The following is a 21,868-nucleotide window of genomic DNA, read 5'->3' as shown; positions in this document are numbered from 1 at the left end:
ACTTTTGGACATATTTAAAAACTCCAAAATCAAAATCTATTTGAAAATATCTGTCTTTGTGTAGGCTTCTTTTTTGTGTGTATTGACATGATGATATTTAGAATGTGACACTGTTCATTGTTGTATATACATGTTTGTAATTGTATGTCTATGTATTTTTAAACAGCCCTGAAGAAGTCCTGTCTTAGGACGAAACGCGTCGGCTGTGCCGCACTGTAAATGTTTTATGAGCTTGGAATAAAGAAACAAAACTAAGGAATACTTTCTCGTTTTATAATTGGAATGAGACTATATATATTGTCTTAATTGATCATCATTGTACATATGTGGTGCACCTTGGCTTTTTGATTTGTCTAATTAAGTTCCCTAGGGAACTAGCATTGTAACAGTGGGTGCTGTTCAGAGTGCACACATATCCCTAATATATGTGAATAACAATTGATTGGGGATTATAATCTGGGAGTAACTTTAGGACAGGTGCTGCAAACTAGAGGATTCCACTGTTAGTCTCAATAGTACCCTTGTACCATGGTTCAAGGATGAAAGTCCAATTGGCCGCACTCTGCTCATCCTACCAGCGTGTTACCCCAAAGCATTGTGGTTGTTTATAAAAATGGCTCCTTCGAGCTTTGGGCTGACGAGCTCCTGGACGACGCACCTGCGTGCCTGTGCTTGCACTGAGGCCCTTGACGGTTCCTTGGCGGCCCTCTCTTCCACCCCTAACTATTTTCTCTACTGAGGAGGGAAGTTATCCCGAAACCCGAGCCATGTCTCGGGCGATATTTTAAAACCCGGGACATGTATCGGGTCTAGAGATCATCTGTTCAACAAGTACTTACTTGCACCCACTGGGGTGAACCACTCAAGAACTCCATCAGAGATCATCAGTTCAACAAGTACTTACTTGCACCCACTGGGGTGAACTACTCAAGAACTTCATGTACCAGCTTCCCTTGGGGCGACCCGGAGGAGGAGCTAGCGGAGTGCGGTCCATTGCGGTTGTTTACAAACATGGTTCAAGGATGCCCTGATGGTGCTAAGCAGCATTTCGTGCACATCACAGCAGAGAGCAAGAATGTTAAATACGTTGCATTCCTGCCCTCTCCATTCCATGCAGTACAGTGCAGCAAGGTGGTTTGCTGCATTGTGTTGCATGAAATATTGATAAATATGAGTGTTGGGCTGGTGCAGGCTTTTTGCCTAGAGTACAGTGCAGAGATCCTGAGGCCGTGTGCAGCCTACATGGTGGAACTGGTGCAGATCGTAGCAACATTTCTGCACTCAGACTCCGCTAAGGAGGGCTGATGGACATATGCAGCGGCCTAGGGACATGGGGTCTAATATATGGCCTCGCCAGAACCTGTGCCGAGAGCTTGTGGCACATAGGCAGAGAAGAGTGCCAAGCCTGTGGGCAAGGAAGGATGCCTTGTATGCCAGGTCCTGTGTCCAGAGCCCGTTGTGCACAGTTATTCATGCATAGCTGGTGTGGTAGAACAAGGGTGTGTGCAAGGCCAGGCTACATTCAATGTTCTTTGTCTTGAGCCCAATGTGCATAGCTGAAGGCCATGTGCAGTGGGGCGCAGATGCATGGGTATGTGCCCAAAGCCTAATGCACTCAGATAACCATAAACCATTGAGTGCAGTCTTGCATGCACTGGGATTGACACATGGTCTGGCTAGAGGGTAGGCCCTGTCCCCAGAGTTGTGGCACGAGTGCTAATGCATGCTCTATGCCCTTAACCATTTGTGCATTGCTCAAATTAATGCATAGTGGTCTCAGCGCATGGAAAATGGTAAAAGAGCAGCACAGAGACAAGCCGCTGCACCCAGAGCCGGCTGCCCATGGCCACAGAGTATGCACATGAAATAATATAAACATGGAAGATGGATGCAGTATCTTATTAAAAAACAAATAATCAATGAAGCATGTATGGCCACAAGTATGCACATTAAATTATGCAGACATAGATGGTGAATGCAGTATCTCATGAATAAAACCAACAAAATTGAAGACAGTTGTTCATGGTAAATTATGGTTAATATTCCTCAAAAAGACAATGATGTTTGTTTAACCACTTGACTGCAAGGAATGAACCCACCTCCTGTGTTGAGCCTTTTTTGAATGCTTAAGCCTTTGTAACTTTTTTCCTCAAAACGTATCCGGACCAAAATCTGCTCTCTCTCCTCCCCACATCTTGGGAATTCTGAAAGCACCCAGGGGTTGTGGATTCCCCCGGAGCAAGCTGATAAATTAGCCAAAATATAGATAGATTTTTTTTAAAGCATGGGAACCATGCTGAGCACAAAAGCAATTTATTTTCTTAAAATGGCAAAAAGGAAAGATGCTGTGCTTGGATCACAATCTTCCCAGCTTTCAGGAACAAGCATAGTTGTCAAACAAATCACTAATTTCTTATCATACTTTTTGCATTTTTCTAACTGCTAGTCCATTTTTCCTATATTTTGTGTTATCGTCCTACATGAAGTTTGTGGAGAAAACAGGTATTAAACCCCTCTGTAAAGCTGGAAAGCTATGTATTTATGAAAGCGAAACAACATTTTTAATTTTTCTATGGGTGACTTGTGTAAATTGTTCGGGGTCTTTCCAAAGAAACTAATCATTGAAATGAAAACAATTATGAAAATTAGTAGGACAAAAGAGCTATCGGTGACAATGTTTTTATCTGTAATTGTTTGCCCCAATAGCCTATTTACAAAAGCGATATACCATTTAGTCTGTTCCACCATTCTGGTTGCAGGGATATATAGTGTTTGTTGGTTATCCTTAAACATGCTATTCATAAAGCCAACAACTGAGCTAAAGCCCTAATTGATTTCTTTTGTGTACCGACCAAGCAGTAATTAATATGGCAGAATCTAATTAATAAAAAATGGGTATGAAGGAAACCTATGTATATCTCAAATGTACACTTGTGGAATTGGGGTTACCCATGCATTCAAGTGATTTAGAGGGTATTTTAGAAAATGGGTTCTTTTTTGTGCACATGCTTATATTTGGAAGCCAAAGATAAAAAGAAAGACAATTGGCAATACAATATGTTCTACCATTCTTTGTTTCCACACTTCTACTGGAAAAAAACTATACAACGTGGAGACCCCAAATTTTCTCCATCAAAATCTGTCTTCTTTGATAATGTTGAATGCTGAGGAATTTTGACCTAAACTCAACATCCACCTAAAACAACATCCCAAACCAATATATTTCTGAAAACTAGACACCCGGTCCAATATGGTCTGGGATGCACAAATCCTACTAACGTTTCTCACTCACAATATCCAGCAAACCTCAAATGTTGGTGAAAAGCACAGTATTTTGCCATATTTCTGAAAGGGAAAGGTCCAAAATCTGTAGGAAACCTTAAACTTCAGCCCACCTGGTATTCCCACACTTCTCCTGCTAAAAACAATACTGCTCTTCTGTGGGTGAGCTTAGTGCTCAGGACATGGAAGGCCACAAAATATAACATACACCTATCAAATTTTTCCAATCAAATTCATCTATTATTGGGATGTGGGTATTTGTGGAGGTTCGGCCAGATTCAGCCGGCTTTCACGGAAACCCAAAAACTCAGACATTTTGGAAAACTAGACACCCAGAGGAGTCCAGGGTTACCTGGCTTGTGTGGATCCCACTTCCTTGCCTTACCCTAAGTGTTCTGCAAACATCAAACTTTAGCTATAAACACTCATTTCCCTCACATTTCTGTGAGAAAAAGTTTTGGAATCTGCAGACATCATCACAATTCTTAGGACTTAGCATTTTCCCACCTCTCCCCTAAAAACAGTACCCCAGTGTGTGCATGGGCCTAGCACCTGTGAGAGGCAAGGCCCCAAAATACAACTCAAATTTTCCCAATCAAAATTCACCCATTTTTGCAATGTGGGTAGCTGCCAACTTGGGAAACCCACCAAGCCCACACTTTTCTGAAAACTAAAGCTGTAGGGGAGTCAAGAATTATCTGGCAAGTGTGGACCTTATATTACCCGCTATGCCTTGCAAATCTCAAACTTTGGCTAAAAACACGCATTTTCCTTGTAATACTATGAGAGAAGGTTCCAGAATCAGCATGAGCATTCTCACACATCTCTGTATAAAATTTCTACCACACTTGGGTGGCTCAGTATGGCCTTCACCACAGAAACAGATCGAGCCAGGGCCTATTGAAGGAAGTGACCCGCTTTGGGCCACCCCTCAGCCTTCCTTACCAAATGAAGAGTCATCAGAACAGTGGAGAATATACCAATAATCATTTTGTTCTGATGCCCTCAGAGTGGAGCCCCATCTGCACAGTTTTGAAGAGTGGTACACAGGGAACTGAAATCAACAAGCATAGAGATACATTATGTACATTTCATAGCTGGGCAAAACACGCCCATCATGGAATTTTCCAGGCAGATTCAGCTTGACAGTAAATACCAAAAAATAGGTTTCGGTCCTTGTATCTCACACAACCTAGCACAGTCCAAGTTCGTCTCACCCTGCGCCCGCCACCAGACAAGTGGGAGAGGGCCTCTATCTAGTGAGAAAGGTATGCACTAATATGAACAGTCTGTTCATTACTGAAGTAAAACCTAAACAAAACTTAACAGAGGCTTTTTCTCAGAAACAGCAAAGGATTAGTTTTGATCAAAATGGCGCCAGAACAGGAAATGGTGCAGCGAATGCTAACTTATATAGGGCACTGCGTAAGCAATCTCGGGTCCATTCTGACGGACCCTCCTTTTAGCATGAGCTAAAACATTTTACGATCATAGCGGGAAGGAACAGAATTGCAAATAATAGCAAAATATTAAATTAGGGTACAATTAGGAATATTCCATATCATCAACATCGGGCAGCGAAACAGCAAGGAAAGATGAAATCTCAAATATTCGTTCATCTATGTTCATCAGATCAGCAACATCTTTCTGGAGCATTATGGCAGCATTGGTGTCATGAATTGATATTTTCTTTTTTGTGTGTAAAAACAGTGGCACAATAGGAACAACAAAAATGGAGGCGCTGCACGAGGATACAACAGAGCATCAATACCACAATAAAATAAATCACCTTTTCAAGGATCCAGCTCCAACTGCCAAAAAGGGTCCAACTCCATTTCCCACTCTCAATTCCCTTAACATGTTCAAGAATATCTAGAATATGCTTGATAATATTCTTTTCCATATTCTTAATCCCGACCACACACTTATTGCCAACAACTGCGCATACACCACCTCATTCAGCTAGGATAAAATCCACTGCATATCTAGTCTGTTCTGAATATATTCGCATACTTTCCAACTGAGTGGTGAGGTCCGCAAAGCTGCCACTGTTTGCAGCTTGCATCCAAAGTATTCTCTAGCTTTTTCACCCCTGCCCATGGAAGTACCACCCAATGTGAAAATAGAGGAAAGGGTGTATCCAAAAGTGATACCATTACTGTAATTATTGACCTCTATATCGGTCACTCCCTCACAAAATTCTTTCATTTGTGTCCTTTTAATACATCTTTTTTTTAGGTTTGGCATATTTACAAGGCACACCCAAAGGCAATACTGTTCTAAGAGCTATATCTTCTGTAACATTATAAACATTGGAATAAGTCCCATTAGACAAAAAGAAAAAACCCTGGGTGTGCATGCATCGGCCCCTCATAATCCTCTGCAGCATACCTAGAATTCATTCCAAATGTACTTGAATCCTTTTTATTCACTAAAGGGATTGTGCGTTTGTGCAACACTATTCCTGAACAATTTATATACAATGAAGTATCCATACTGTTCACAATAGGACAACAAGCAGGGTAATAACCGGTCTCTCGAGGGACAGTCAATTCCCTGTAATGCCAACCCTCTAATGTTACGTTCTGTTCTTCCATATAAAAATTATTGCAATATGTATTGTTATCACAACCTGGATAACCCACCCCCATTGGCTTTCTGTGATATAGATATGGCCCCGGATAACCAAAAGCAAACACTCCTTTCACTTCTGTAAATTTGGGTGGTTGAATATATCTGTAGTTTATGAGTGACAATGGATATGCAGTCCACAGACTGATGACAGATTGAGAGGGGTAAAAAGCGGTCCCTTCGCCAAAGAACCTCTTATGGGTTTCCAGGAATACATTACTCTGAACTGTTCTCTTACTTTGCCCCGGTGAAATGACCTTGCCTTTACTGCCTAAACGCACAATTTGAGTATTTTCCAAAACCCAGAATACCCCGCACAGTATTATTATCAGCATAATTAAAAGAAGAACACACGGCTTTGGAGCCGTTGGTGATGGCCGCTGATTTCGGGAGCTCCGCGGCGACGTAGACAGTGGAGAGCTTCCAGGCTTCTTTTCTTCTGTTCTGGGTCGCAGAAATCGACATGTCCTTCGTCGGAATACCTCAGCTATCGGTGTGAGGAATAGCGGAGAGTTTCCATGCTGTTAAGGTGATTTTATTTCGAGAAATGCAGTCAGTCAGAACAACGGCCGCCATTTTGTTTTTTGTGACGATAGTTTCCTGATACGTTCGTCACCCTTTTTATCAATACCATTCACTACGAGACTGATATTATATCATATGCACAAAAGTTTTTTCTTCATGTATGGTGTAATTTCCGGGTCTTCTTTGTGGCAATTATTGGAGTACCTCCTGCAGAATCTTTTTTCCTCAGTTTTTCGTTCTCCTCTCATCAACGCTCTGTGGCGGACTTCTTCCAACTTTGACAGATATTGTTGTCTGAATCATCTCTCCTTGTGACCGTCTCTTTCGTCACCAAAAGAGACTTTGTCTTCCGTTTCTTCATGGCAATGCCGCGCGGTGCTCGCAGTGGCGCTCGCGCTGGGGCTCACCAAGTTATCTCCTCGCCACTGGCTGATAACAACCCTTTTAATGTCCTACGAGGCGCTATGGATGAAGCTTCTCCGGAGTCTTCTGATCATAAAACCTCCTCTTCGGCGGATACTCGCCCCAAACAACTCTCCAAATTACCTGCAGCTTCGCCCTCTGGCAAACGGGCAAAAATTAACCCCCCTTCTCCTACTAATCCACCCTCTTCAGTCTCTATGGAGCTTCTCCTTGAGGAAATCCGTGCTCTGAAGCCGTATATGGCAGAAACTAATTCGCGCCTACAAAGCCTTGAAGACAACTGGTCTCACACCGTCCAGAGAGTTGGGGTCCTTGAACAAAGAGTTGACGCGTCCGAAGATACCTTACAGCAAGTACCCCTCTTACATACAGAAGTTGATCGGCTCAAACAACAAGTCGAACAATTGGAAAACCGCAACAGGCGCAACAACCTGCGTATTTATGGTCTAGCTGAAGGCCTTGAAGGTTCCAATCCAATTTCATTTTTTCAGTCATTCTTACCGTCTCTTCTTGGTCTTCCTGAATCTCCTCCTTTGAACATTCAACGCGCTCATCGTTTGGGCCGGTTGTCTGCTTCTTCCTCCTCCTCAGCGAGACCTCGAGGTACTATTTTATATTTTTTGGAATACACGGACCTCCTCAAAGTACTCCAAGCTGCCAAACAAAAAGGAAAGATCTCTTGGCATGGCTCCAATCTATTTTTTACTCAAGACTATGCCAAAGTGACTGCAGACCGTCGGAAAAAGTTCCTGGAAATGAGACCTGCTCTTCGGAGTCTTAATGCGAGATATGGCCTTTTTCATCCATGCCTTTTTAAAGTGACATATAATAACAAGACTGTTTCTTATGAGGATCCGGCTGTTCTCCAACAATTTTTGAATAACTGTCGTCATGAGTCTATGGATGTCTCCAGATTATAATTATTTTCTCTCCCTCATGTAGAATGTTTGCTGTTTTACTGTATATGGTTTTATTGTTCCACATCGTTAACATTTGTATTTGGTCTTTTTTCCCCTTAGTTTTGGATACTTGGGCCCCTGTTTGTTACCCTCTTCAATTTTCCTGGATGCCGCCTTCCCTGCCGTCGTTGCCCTGTGGTTTCCCGTTCGGCGTTTCATTTCCCTGATGTGGTTCCAACACCCTCATCCTTTCTTGTTCTCCTGTGGTATGTCTTTTGCCATTGTGTTCTTATGTTCATGGAATTGGTTGTTTTTGCTTTCTCGCTTTCTTCTCCTTATTCTACTCTCTTCTCTTACTCCTTCTTTCTTTTCTCAGTATCATTGTCTCATTCTTTCTTCATTTGCTCTTACCTATTGCTCTTTCCTTTCTTTTTCCCTCTTTCTCGGGATTCAGTTCCTTCAATCTATTTTTTATCTTTTTTTCTTATTTGTTTATGCCTATTTCATTCCCATTTTATCTCTGTATTCTTTGATTTTCTTCCCTTTTCAATATAATGTGTTTTATGGTGGTTCCTTGGTCATATTTATTAAATTATGTATCTGCTTTTCTTTCTTGTATTTGATACTATCTCTTCTCCCTGCAGGGCTTTGTCTTTCCTTCCTTTAATAATGTAAGGATTACTATCCAATTTTTCCCTATTTATGCTTTTCTGTTCTCCTTTTATTTACATTTTTCTTCTTCTATGTGAATGACTTTGAATATTTTATCCTGGAATGTTAAAGGTCTTGGGTCACCTATTAAACGCCAAAGAGTTTTATCTCATGTAGCAAATTTAAAAGGGGATATTGTTTTACTACAAGAAATTCATGTTAAAGATACTGAAATTCCTAAATTGCGTCGCAATTGGGTTGGTCATGTGTTTGCCTCTCCTGGTTCTGAGAAGCGCAATGGTGTTGCCATTCTATGCCATAAGAAGTTAGATGTTCAGCTTGTCAATCAAGATAATGATACAGATGGTAGGTGGGTAGCAGTTTCTTTGTTGATTAATAAAGTTCCTTTGACTATTATTAATATTTATGCTCCCACTGTTCCAGATAAAGTCTTTTGGCCCCATATTCTCTCCTTACTTATGCAAGTCTCCGATGATTATCTAATTTTGGGTGGAGACTGTAATATGGTTGTGGACCCCTTTTTGGATAGAAGATCTGATTCTAGATTCTCCCCTTCCCACATGCATTCTTTGTTTACTTCCACTATTTCTCAAAGAGCCCTTGTTGATTCGTGGAGGCTCTGCCACCCTACTCTTAGAGAGTATACCTTTTATTCACCTCCTCACTCTTCCCAGTCCCGGTTAGATTATATTTTCATTTCCAAAGCCCTCACTCAGCTTATTATTCACTCAGACATAGGTTCTATCTTAATTTCTGATCATGCTCCAGTCTCCTTAAGCCTGGAATTACTCCCCCCCGTGAAAGGCACTAGGAGATGGAGGTTTAATAACTCTCTTTTACTGGACACACAATTTACACCAGCTTTTATGGATTTTGCCTCCTCATTTTTTGTAGAAAATGACTCACCTCAATTAACTCCTTCCCTTATTTGGGACACATTTAAAGCCGCCTCTAGAGACTTCATTATTACATTTGTTGCCCGTAAACGTCGTAAAGCCTCTCAATCGGCCCAGTTACTTAATACACAAATTAAACAATTAGAACACTCCTTTTACCTTTCTAAGAAGCAATCCGACTTAGATAATCTTATTAAGGCTAAGATCTCCTTTAATAAAATTTCCACTGATTCTGCCAATCTATTTTTACTTAAGTCTAGTGCTAAGTATTATACTGCCCAAAATAAAGCCGGTAATCTTTTAGCTAGATACCTCAAAGTCAGGAAGGAACGTACTAAAATTGAATCCATTGTTACCTCCTCTAATGTTGTGGTTCATAAAGATGAAGATATTTTGGCCGAATTTATGGATTTTTATCAGCGTTTATATACTCCGGAATCCCTCCCAGCCGTATCCGAAATTACTCGTTATTTATCATCCATTACCCCATCTTCCTCCTCAGAAGTTGATTTTTCCCCTTTAGAGGCTGACATTACTCGCAATGACATTCTGGAAGCTATCCAAACTCTGAAGAGGGGTAAAGCCCCTGGCCCTGATGGGTTTACTATAGAATTTTATTCCCATTTCTCTTCCTTACTTCTTCCTAAGATTCACCAACTATTCTCATTCTTTATAACTTCCCAAAGATCAGAAGGTACCTTTCAGGAGGCCCTTATTTGTCTTCTCCCCAAGGATGGTAAAGATCACACCTTTTGTAAGAATTATAGGCCCATTTCCCTAATTAATTTAGACTACAAAATTTTTGCCAAGATCCTTGCACTTCGTTTAGAAAAAATTCTCCCAAAATTAATTGCCAAAGAACAATGTGGGTTTATCAAAGGACGTCACTTATCTGATAATACCCGTCTCTTCTTTAATGTTTTAAGTAAATCGCACTCTCATAAGTCGTCATTGGCAGCTATTGCATTGGACGCTGAGAAAGCTTTTGATAGAGTCAACTGGCAATTTATTTTTTCCTCCCTTTCTTGGTTTGGTTTCGGCCCTAAATTTCTTTCTTATGTCTCAATGCTTTATTCCTCTCCTAGATCTTTTATTCTAGCTAATGGCCTTGTTTCCTCTTCCTTTCCGCTTCTCCGTGGGGTTCGACAGGGTTGTCCGTTGTCCCCACTCCTATTTATATTAGCATTAGAACCCTTTTTAACTAAAATTCGTATGAACGCTGATATTTCTGGTTTTCCTTATGGTTCTACACAGTTAAAGATCTCTGCATACGCAGATGATATTCTATTATTTCTCTCGAATCCCCATACATCTCTTCCGGCATTTTTATCAGAAGTCTCGAACTATGCATCAGTGTCTGGTTATAAGCTTAATGTAGACAAGTGCGAAATTCTTCCTCTTAATAAATTTTGTTTTCATGCCGATTTCTTAACTTCTTCCTTTAATTGGAGCCCGAACAAAATCAAATATCTTGGTCTTTGGTTTACTCCTTCTATTAAGGACACAGTGGCTTTGAACTTTAAAAATTTACTTACAGCTCTCACTACCTCTACGAATCAATGGCATCCTTTGTTCTTATCTTGGTGGGGTAGACTAGACTCTATCAAGATGATGTTGGTTCCTTTAATCTTATTCCTTTTGTCGAATCTTCCGGTTCACATTCCTAAGTTCTATTACAAGAATATCTACTCCATTTTATCTAAATTTTTATGGCAAAACAAAACGGCCAGAATGTCTTTCTCTAGACTTAAATCTCCCAAACACTTAGGTGGTGTTAATTTTCCTGATTTTTCGTCGTATCATACTTCCTTTTTTCTTGCTCATTCTGCTTCTTTCATTTCTGATCATACTCCTGACCCCTCTTCTTGTCCTCTATGGGTAGAGGTTGAGACTTCCTTTTTTCAGCCTTTTACGTTTGAAGAATTTGTTTCATTGTCACAACCTCCAAAGAAATTTTCTCTTCCTATTCTCCAACATGTTTGCAAGACCTTTCAACCTATTATTTTCCATAACCTGGATGATCGTGCTCGTTTTTTACAATCCCCTATTTGGTATAACTCTCTTATCAAGATTAAAAATAGATCTATCTTTTGGAATGATTGGCTTTCCCTAGGTCTTAAATGGACTCATCAACTCTTTCATGATGGTTCTTTTATTCCCTTTTCTATTCTTCAGGATCGTTTCTCTCTCCCTCTTTCTTCTCACCCTAAATATACTCTATTAAAATCAGCGGCTCAAGCTACTTTTGATGCCCTTACGGATACTTCCATTCAACACAGTTCTTCTCTCATTTCCTTACCATCTTTGCATTCCTCTCCATCTGCTTCTCAAATTTATAAAAAATTGCGAGATACGTCTGCTAATCGAATGAAATCTCCTGTGGAGTGTGCCTGGGAATCAGATTTAGAGGATTGCTTTCCTCTTACTACTTGGGATAACATTTGGAACAAAATAAGGAAGTCATCTAGAGCGGCAAATACAACCCAAACCCTATTTTTTATATACAATCGACTTTTAATTACCCCATCCAAACTACACCACATTGACCCCTCTATCCCGTCCAGCTGTTGGTCTTGTTCGGCTTTAGTGGCTGATCTTAATCACATGTTGTTTATTTGCCCTGCTGTTCATCTTTTTTGGGGCAAAGTTTGGCAACAAATTAACTCCATTTTTTCTACCAATTTCCCCTTCTCTTTTTCCCATATTTTTCTTGGGAGTCTCTCACAACTGTGGTCCTCCTCCAACACTGATACTTCCATAGTTGACCTCCTTCTTGCTGTGGCATTTCAACAAATCACGAAAGCTTGGAAAGATACTTCCCTTATTTCCTATCAAGCATGGTGGTATGGGGTTTGTTATAACCATAGGCTAGATAGAGCATATGTCCATCCTATCTCCCTTGCGATTAAAAGAGACTTATTATGGCTACCCATTACCTCTTTTCTAAATGTGTCTGCCCAATCCATCCCCTTACACAACCCTTGCAGGGAGGAAGTATCTAAACCTCCTTAATGTTTTTGTTCTTATTAATAATTCTGATAGTATTAATATAGGTAATTTTGCCAATTTGCTCTATCTCTTGTTACATACTAATTCCTGTATTATGAAATCATATTTGTTCCTTATACTGCCACTTATTTAATATATTGTTGTAATATGTTTTTGATGATATCCCTTTTTCTTTCCCTCTTTTCTTCTTTCTCTTTCTCTCTCTACTTCTTCCATTGATCTGAACTGATTTATAATGTATTTTTTATCATAAATGTATATTATTATTGTATTGCAACTTTTTTCATTCTTCAATAAAATCCTCTTTAAACTGAAAAAAAAAGAAGAACACACATTAATTTGCTCTTTCTGGACCACTGCATACTATGCTGTGCAGCAGGAACTATTGGCCGCTCCTCCTCTATAACCTTTCTACTGAAAGGGTGCATGATTAATTCAAAAGAGTAAAATGCAAGAAAGTATAACGTTCCCAGTTTCTGTCAGAGTCTCACTGGTACAGGCTCCTATTGTCCATCAATAAGTTGGCACTCTTGAGCTCCGGCAGTGGAGCTTGCTCTGTCCTAAGCTCTTTTAATCTATCCCATGTCGACAAAGGTGGTATACCAACAGAGTATACTTTTTCCCTAACTAATGTTCAAACAGCAAAGGCAAAGTAAACACAGAATTTCCCACTTATTTCAATTATTCGTTGGTACTGTTACTCAGCACTACCTATCTTGCCCAGTTCATCCCTAATCTTTTTTCTCCTTGGACTCGGTAGCCCCCAGTCGAGGGCGCAAGTTGTTCCTGGCAGCCCCAGGCACTATATGATCAATGAAGAAAGGCTCCTGGATAGCTCGTATTTCTGGTGGAACAGCTTTGTTCAAAACATCCTCATTCTCCTCATCTGTCTACGTCCAGGTTAATTTGTCGTCACTAAAGGGGACAAACCTGGGTACTTGCTCACACTCAATGTCGCCTATGACCTCCTTGACCCACTGGTCATATGGCAACGGTAAAGGAATCCTCCAACAGTGGGTGGCATGCAGCCAGTTGTTTCGACCAGCAACCTTTACAGCCGTCCATGTCACCAATAGAACCTGTTCAGGACCTTTCCAGCGGGGCTCCAGACTTTTCTTCCTCCGGAAGTTCCACAACAGGACACAGTCCCCAGGCCTATTGTCGTGGCCAGGTCCCTCTGGTATAGGAGGTAGGGACTCCCGTACCTGTTGGTGAATAGAAGGTAGACTTTCTGTTAACTGGCCAAGATAATCAAGCAACACAGGATATTCAATATCGGAATATTTACAAGGACGTGGGATACCCCATACATTTGCATACATGACAAAAGAGTTAACGGTAGAGCATCTTGCCATTTTAACCCTGTTGTCTCTTGAATTTTTGCCAATTTCAATTTGAGAGTACCATTATACTTCTCAACCAAGCCCGCTGACTGAGGATGATTAGCAGCATTACAGTTCTGTCTAATATATAAACCTTCACAAATCAATTTAATCACTTTCCCATTAAAATGAGACCCGTTGTCACTGCATATAATTCGGTGCAAGCGGAATCGAGGAAAGTACTCTGTAAGGAGTACCTTCGCAGTTCTAATGACTGTATCATCTTTAGTGGGGTAAGCCTCAACCCATTTGTTGAACACACATATAACCACCAAAACATACTTAAGATTATTGCATCTCTCTATTTCAATGTAATCCATCTGGAGGACCTCAAACGGAAAAGTAGGTGGTGCAAAATTACCAGATGGTGTAGGGATACCCTTCCCTGGCTTATGTCTCATACATGTCATACACTGTTTCACCAAATGCGCAGCTGTCTTAGAGATGGTGTCATTATGCCACACAGAGGCTAACAGTTTACAAATACCCTTCGCAATAATATGGGCTGGACCATGGGTCATAGTAACCACAGGAAGGACATATGCATCCGGCAACATCCATTTCTGTTCTCCAGATTTATCAATCAAACATACTTCCTCATTTAACTGTGCTGTACTCTCATGCCATTTCGCTCATTCCTCTATCGTGGCTTCTCTCTGTATCTCCTTCACACTTTCAAAGGTATTTTCAAACATAGCAACTTCAGGAACCCACCTAGCTGGATATGCAGCAAACATGTGTTTCATTTTACTTTGGGCCGTCTCCTTGGCTACCTGATCTGCGACTGCATTTCCTCTACCCACGTCATCATAACCTTCCTATGTGTGCTGCTCTTAATGATTGATAGTTTCTTGGGGAGTGTTAACCCTTTCGATGCGCATGACGGAGCGGTTCCGTCATGCGCATCGGTCGCGCTGTGCGGATGACTGAACCGCTCCGTCACGGCCCCGCCCGCGCAACGAACCTTCAGCACGGCGCGGTAATCCGCGCCGCGCTGAAGGGGTTAGAGCAGAGAAAAGCAGCAGTATAAGGCGCCCATGTTGAATCTTGGTACCATGAGATGTAAGGAAACCTCTTGCCGCCCACAATCGCCCACAATTATGCGTGACCCCAAATACGTACTGACTGTTAGTATAGATATTGACAACCAGTCCTTCACTTAATTTACGAGCTCAAATAAGGGCAGCAAGCTCAGCGGCTTGAGCCGACTGATAGGGGACCCGTGATGTCTACCACCATCTGCAACGTAGTGATAGCATAAGGTGCAGGGATAGTGCCGTCTGGTAATTTAGAACAGGAGCCATCAACATATAGTTCTCCTTGGGGGTCAGATAAGGAAACATCAGTCAGGTCTACACATCCTTTCGTCTCTTCTTCCATCCAGAGAATGCAGTCATGTTTGTCATCTGCATCATTCTCCAAAGGGAGGGGTAGTAACGTGGCTGGATTCAGAGTGGCACATCTTTTGATCATAATATGTGTAGCAAACAATGTCAATTCATAACCAGTAAGACGTGCACTTGTGAGGTAATGTGTCTTTGTCTTATTCAAAGGTGTATCCACAACATGGGGTACCATAACTGTGAGGTCTGTATCAAGTACGAGTCCAGCCGATTGCCTGATTGAAGTGGCCACAGCCGCAACTGCTCTAAGAAAACGCAGAAGGGCCCTAGCGACAGGGTCAAGCACAGCAGAAAAATAAGTGCAAGGCCTCTGTTTATCCCCAAATGTTTGTGTTAAAACAGAAAGTGTGCAACCAGCCATCTCATGAACAAAGAGCACAAACAGTTTTCTATAATTAGGTGTGCCTAGCACCGGAGCTGAACAAAGTGCAGTTTTTAATTGCTCAAAAGACTGCTGACATTCTGGCGTCCAAGGCAAAGGCTCATGCACTGCTTTCATAGTTAGTGCAAGCAATGGTTTAAGTAGTAACAAATAATTCGGGATCCACTGTCGACAGTAGGAAGTAATACCTATAAAAGCACGTACATCCTTTTGAGTTTGTGGAATGGGCATCTTATTAATTATACTGATGTGCTCAGGGGTCAGCCTCCTACTCTCCTTCGACAGTAGGTGACCTAAATAGGTAACCTCCTGTCGACAATACTGACATTTTGAAAGAGAGACCTTATGTTCATGATGTGCCAAATGCAACAACAATTGCACCGTACTGTCCTTACAACCTTGTTCTGTATCAGAAGCAATTAATAGGTCATTGACATACTGCACCAATACATTACCTTGGGAAAGCGATAGTGAATCCAACTGACCTTTTAATGCGTGACTATAAATACTAGGACTCTCTGTATAGCCTTGAGGAGCACAACAGAATCAAATGCTTCTGCCAGCCAGTGTAAAACCAAACAAATATTGTATAAATATATAAAAAATGGAAGCAGGCAACTTCTTCAACAAATCCAATCTCATCAGGTTTTCACCACAATTAGATGTTACCGAAAAAGAAGATGAAGACTGAACAGTAAAAGGACCAACAGTAAGCACACAGGGGCGCGAAATGGGGCTGACAACTGGTACACCGGAAAAACCTACCGAAACATTCTGGCCAGACAGGGACGCCGCAGGGACCATATGTCGAGAAACAGAACTTTTTGTGGCACCTGAATCCACCAGAAATTCCTTAGTGGAACCTTGCAAATCTGCTGTGACATAAGGACCACGCTGATCTATAGGTATCTGAGCTGGTACCCCACCCTGTCCTTGGCTGTCCTAACTATAAGACATACCTGTCACATCATCCACATCATAATCATCATGATAATACTGCTCATCTCTAGGGTCATCAAAATAATTATTGTCAGAGCAGCCCACAGGAGCCGCAGCATTCTTATTTCTGTGGGTCCCACGGCCTCTACCACCAGAACACGTCCTCTAGAGGACAAAACCTTCTGTAGAAGCACAGGGTACTGGCTACGCCAATGTCCTTCCTCCTTACAATACGCACACTGATTTTGTTCCAAAGGTGTCGTTGGCGGCTGTCTAGTACATGAGAGTTGTCAAGCAGAACCTCCCTATCCCCTATTATTTTGCTGAAATACCTGCTGTACCAACACTTTTATATTTAAATTCTTGTATTTTTTATCTGTTTTTTTCTTCTCCTCCTGATCTCTATGATCATAATATTGAGCCATATTCAGGATAACAGACGGAAAAGACGTAGAGCAAGTACTTTCAGACTCCTGCAAATGAGTCATTATTTCAGGATGATTAGTAACAAACCTGTCAACAAACAAACAAATTCCTCCCTCCGTGGACATATCCTGCCCACTGTAATCCAAAAACATATTTTCAAACCTAGATAAGGTTCTTCTCGCCCCATCCTGCAGTGGGGCGGGAAGAACCCAATGATGAAGCATGCCACCAAGGGACCTTTTGGTGGGTGAGGGTTATTTTAACAAAACATTGTGTTTTCCTATACATTTTTAGGGAAACATACAGTTCTTGACACCATTGAACCGATCTAGGAAGGATACTATTATCGTTTACAAGGGTGGACTTTCTTTGGTTTTTCAGGTTTTGCAAACGAGCCTGACTGGATCCAAGATAGTATTGTGAGTGAATTGCACCGTGCATTCTAACAACCACACCATATAATGCACCACTTTCCTCACAATAGGCATCATTATTATATATCTGGCATTTTAACAGTCATATTTTTTTTGTCAGTTTGCCTCAAATATCTTTTTCTATTTTGGTTTTTACTTCAAATGTTGTGTCTTTTCTGCATGGTCTGTATGTAGACATGTGTTTGTATGCATTGACATGCCCTTCTTCCTTGCTCGGCTTTTGGATGCCTAAAACCTTTATACTAAAATTTTAATTTGCCAAATCACAATCGCTATTGCTATATATATATGAGTAGCAAATATAATAAATTGTATGTGACATGTGCATGGCTTGATATCAAAACAATTGTAATTATAGTAATTATATTAGAGCTTATTTCATTCATCAATTTTTATTCATTAAATATTTATATTGCAAAAAATATTTTATAACATATTTTTACACCCATGAAGGTTCTCAGAAATTAAATTAAGATGTATGGTGAATGCAAAATTATCAATGAGCCAAGGGTTTCTTTGAGTCCTTTTCCAGACAACAGACCATGAGTAGATGGGAAATGCATGAACATCAGGTGGACAAAAACAGTAGTCCAGATGCTACCATAGAGCATCACTTTTGTTTCCTTGTGTGGTATGTTCTTCGGTGTTGTCCTCAACAGGGCCAGATGAACGAGTCATCCTAAGGCACACTGAAGCAGCCTGAGTGTCAACTGGGGAGGGGTTAGTGGTGATGGTTGGCTCCGTGGACAGCAATATCATGATTTCTGTGGAGTTGCCACCTGGAGAAGATCCTGAGACTGAGCCTGCAGTAGATGGTGATTGACCACAGAAAGCTGCAGCTAAATCAGACACTACTGCAGATGTTCTGGAGCCATACTGCACCACCCAGTATGTAAAGTTTGGCACTCAGATGATGCACCAGGAGATTATTTTGGGCTGTTAGGAATACAATAATTTGGCCCAGCTGACCCATCTGCTGTGTAGCTGCACCGGTCAGGTCTCTACTCATGATGTTGATGTTGTTGACTCCACCCTGAGCTGCCCTACCCAAGCCCTTCTCAAACTGCCCTGTGGCTAAAGGTATAGTGTGCCCTGGATGCAAAGCAGGTGTTATGGCTGTGATTGTCACAGGAGCCAAAGCAGGGGTGACCATAGCTGTTGGTGATATGGGACCACAGACAATTTGTGGGTCACTGATGTTGGTTATGGAGACAGCACTCCTGTGGATGTTATTTATCTTGTGCCCTCAAGGAGAGGAAGAGGCCTAGGAAGCTGCTCACAAAAGCCTGATGGGCCAAACTGGTCCTCAAGATTAACCTCATTAGAAAAAGGTTCTGCTCAAGGCTTGTGATCTTGTTTCCTCATGCATAGTGCACAACGTAGTGGAGACTGATCAAGCTGATCTTGCTGTGTCACGTTGAAGAAAAATGTAATACATTTTATTTTTTCAATGAATAATGTGAGACTGTTCACCAAGCTCAACAATTATTTCTCTCAACCTACTTATGAAATTGAGGGGGTAGACGTAAATTTTAAGTCATATAACCAAATAAATACTGTGTGAAATACTGATGCAGAGTGAAAAAAGTGATTTGGTAGTTCACAGGGCAGGACTGGCCTGGAGTGTGTCAGCATTGGGACCTAGGGTTGTTTGGCCTCCTGTCCTGTGGTCCATCATACTATGCCTTAGCAACAACGTGCGAAGAAGAATACTTCCAACACTTACTTGTCAGTATTACTGATGTTGAACAGTCTTAGAATACTTAGGGGAGTTTGTGTGGGCATTCAACATATGAATGCAACATACAGGCTAGAATGCATTAGAAAAATAGATTCACAATGTTGTCTTTGAATTTTTATAAATAAATGAAACTTTTGGCTTTTTCTGTAGGCAAGATGCAGGTGTGAATTGAAGACAACTAGGGTTGCTGAGTTCTTATATTTCAACTAACCATGTTTTGTAGAACCAAGTCTACTAGCTAGATACACAGTGCGGTTGGAGAACTACCCCTTAGTTTGTACATACTATATATGACAGTATTTTTCCTACAGCCTGACAGTCACTGGGCATTATCTTGCAATGGTGATCCATCCCTTTATAATATTTTGTTAGCACAGGTATGTTCTGCCACAGTTGAGTGAGACAGCTTAACTACTCTGGTCAGCAGACACAAGCCTCTTTGCAGTGCGTTTGAGTGACATATGTATACATCACTCTATTTTCAATTAAATGTGGATGAGCCAATGGATATGTGTTTGTTTTTAGACTAAAAATGAGTAGTACTTGTCCTTTTTAAGGCCCAATATTCTCAATGTTATGTGGGAGGATGAGGTGTGTCACAGCAGTGTGATACTTAGTTGACAAAATGGATCAACTTCAATCACCAATTCCCACATTTTTAAATTTCTTGACTTTTACATATCATTGGAATCATGTGTGTTAGTTCAATTGTCCAAATCAAATAGTTAAATTAAACTTCTTCAATGCAGTGATATATTAATTTAAAACCCAGAACAGGAAAATGTTTGTCGCAGTGACATGAATTAATCTTTTAATTTTATTACAGGCAGTTTCTGATATATTTTAGTGGATCAAGAGAGTTATTATGGGCTATGTGAATATGATAAGAGTGGTGTGTCTTTTAGTGTTATAAGTAACTCGATAGATGTTGTTACATGGGGGTGATTTGTGGTCAAAATGTAAGGTCCCACCTCTTTGTACTTAACAGTCTTTACTCCACTTGCATTTTCCAAAATGCCTTCTATGTGGAGTATGGACAACACCTTCTCCTCCCTGAGCTTGAGGGACCTTGCAGACCCACCAACAGTTGCCAGGGCTTCCTGGTGTGTTGTTGAAGTGGAGGAACAGATTTGTCCCTGTAGATCGTTCCACTGTTTGCAGGTGACCTCCTGTTAGCATCTGATAATGAAGACATCATTCACATGTTTTACGATGCTGGTTCATATTTCCATTCTCTGGGTCATGATTGTTGTCTAGACTAGTGCTACAAACAACTGGGGCTCAACCCTATTTATCTCCACCTTCACCACAGGTAACGTATTTTATTAGAATCTGAATTGTCTTTTCCAGACATTTTACACAATATTGATAAGCAGTTTTGCATCTGGTGTTTGGTGTTCTAAGTGATATATGGTTTGTGTAGTTTTAGGAGTGTCTATTGTAGAGGGAACTGCAGGTGTAGTTGATGAGTAGATTTTGATCAAGCGTGTGTTGACAGGTCAGTACGTCAACATAGATATACGCTTCCACTGTGGAAAACCCCAACTGTCATTGGTGACCTCAGTCATGAGGGCCTTCTATCCCACTCTCACAAGAGACAACTCTAAAGGTGGCAGACGCATTACTGATCTAGCAACGTTGTCATTAAAGCCTAACACAAGATACCGAAGATAGATAACTGCTGGCCTAACAGATTAATCGTATCCGCCATGATGGAGGAATGACGGTCTATCGCCAAACTCTAGATCTGGTCCTTCATTTAAAGTCCTGCTATTTATTTTTCTAAATAATGTGAGGTCATACACATTGCATTTAATGTGTGAGTTATGGTTCACATGGCCAATATGCAAGTTATGCATTGTGGAGTTAATTATAACTGATGAACGTCAGGGGTTTTTGGTTTTAAGTCATAAACATAACTATACTTTAACTGTGGTTTCAAAGTCAATTTCAGGGTTTCTTTTATGCTTATGTAAGGTGTTATAAACCAAGCTAACAACTTTAACTGTTTTTTTCTTTTGAATTTCAGATTTTTCGGGATGATATACTACATCCAACTTTCAAAGAGCATGAAAGGCGAAGTCCTTCACTTCCCAGGATTGGCCAATCCCTGCTGTCCATGGTCGGCTCAGTCTTGCACTTTGGCTGTGTAAAGCCATTGTTGTTCATTAGGTCTTGAGTGGCAAGCCTCAGTGGTATGCAGTGGAGTTTGGCTGCAGAGCATCACCTTCAGCCATGCTATGCGTTCAACCCGAGATGGTAGACAAACCCACTCTGTGCACTGCCTTTGTCCATGCACTGCGGAGCTTGGCTGCAGCTCTAAGCATTCACCTATGAGCTGTGAGCACGCCACGCTGGCACCCATCTTAAACCGTTGGTTGGCACTTCCCCAACACCAATTATGTGGGTGGGCAATCCTTGAGGCGCTAAACCTTCATCCATGCACAGCGAGGGAAGGCCAAAGGATCTGGGCTGCAGCAGAAGTACACACCTTGTATCCATTATTTGTCTGTTTTCTTTATTTGAATGTCAATATTTGAAAGAAACAGAAGATAATCCTATTATTTCTTCTAAAATAGTTCTATTTTTTATACTTAAAAAATGGTCACAGACCCAAAGAAGCCACGGCGGGACCTTGACATTTGCAAACACAGCTGTTGATTTACAGGTCCATGATACTTGAACCTAGCTTGGGGCCCTTCTTGAAGTTTGTGAACCAAGTTTGGGCTCCAAAGGTCTGCAGACCCACCTTGAAGGTACATGGACCCAACACAATGAAAAGGAATCAACCTATTTTGTGCATGTAGAAAAGACAAGTGCTGTG

Source organism: Triturus cristatus, chromosome 6 (assembly GCF_964204655.1).
Source record: "Triturus cristatus chromosome 6, aTriCri1.1, whole genome shotgun sequence".
NCBI lineage: Eukaryota > Metazoa > Chordata > Amphibia > Caudata > Salamandridae > Triturus > Triturus cristatus.
This window is presented reverse-complemented; position numbering follows the sequence as displayed.